Genomic DNA, 1,040 nt, shown 5'->3' with positions numbered 1-1,040 from the left:
AGTTAGTTTCTTTTCCTCCGCTTAATAATATGCTTAAATTCAGCGGGTAGTCTCACCTGTCCTGAGGTCGTATGTTCAAATCATCGAAACGTTCCGAAACTAACCTTTGGCGGCTCATAAAATCACGTACCTTACGCGAGGGAGTTAGCCTACTCAAAGGCGTCTATTATCTCCTGCTCCGTATGGCGGATCATGCGAATCCAAGCAAAGTGCTTCGGTGTTTCGGGGGTGCGCTCATGAAAGCTCATCCGCAACGCGCGACAACTGGCACATTAAAGCGATCGGACGTCGTTCAGATTTCTCGGACACGACGATCGCATGTCTACAGTCATGGGCGCAGATCGAGCAATACCACGACACCACAATATATGCTTTCGCAATTCAAGACGGCGCGTTACGAAAACAACTCCTCATCATTCCAACACACGAGGCGTCGAAACGACAGAACGTTGATCGTCACGCGGCAAACCGTCCAACTCGCCCAAATGACCTTCGGTACAGGATCAACGTTAGACGACCTTTACGTCGTCACTTCGTCAAGCCATAACGTCTGGCCGGGCAGTCTTTGTAATGGAACCGACCCTCAGTCAGGAGTGGTCCGAGGACAGTGTCCGAGGACCGCAATGTGCGTTCGAAATGTCGATGTTCATGTGTCCTGCAGTTCGCATGTTGACGCGCAATTAGCTGCGTTCTTCATCGACCCACGAGCCAAGTGATCCACCGTTCAGGGTAATCTTTTATGTTCGATTTCTCGGTACTAGTCGCAATGGACTTTCCCTCGAAATACGAGACGCCAACTGCGAACCTCCTCGAGAATGACATTCCAATGACTGAGACGACCCACTGAAGGGTCAATACGTCAGTCGATCGGCGCAAAATCTTCGGTTCAACTAGTTTGCGTACTAATCTAGTGACAATTATCGTAAAAAATTCGGACGGAGACAAACGTCGCAGACAATCCCGAAAGAGCATAAAAACGCTAATGTAACGGGCGTCGCACAACGTCGACGTCTTCGTCCCTGGAATAGATCGTCCTACCG

General features: G+C 49.8%; 1 non-coding gene across 1 annotated transcript; it reads right to left on the bottom strand.

The window, feature by feature from the left end:
- Window positions 1-577: 577 nt before the first annotated feature.
- LOC123687071 lies at window positions 578-732 on the bottom strand. The gene has a single exon (XR_006748817.1). It is a non-coding gene; the product is annotated as a 5.8S ribosomal RNA (ribosomal RNA).
- Between the last annotated feature and the right edge of the window lie 308 nt (window positions 733-1,040).

This window comes from Harmonia axyridis, chromosome X (genome assembly GCF_914767665.1).
Source record: "Harmonia axyridis chromosome X, icHarAxyr1.1, whole genome shotgun sequence".
Taxonomy (NCBI): domain Eukaryota; kingdom Metazoa; phylum Arthropoda; class Insecta; order Coleoptera; family Coccinellidae; genus Harmonia; species Harmonia axyridis.
Note: the sequence above shows the minus strand (reverse complement) of the source record. Positions and strands in the feature narration are given on the sequence as shown.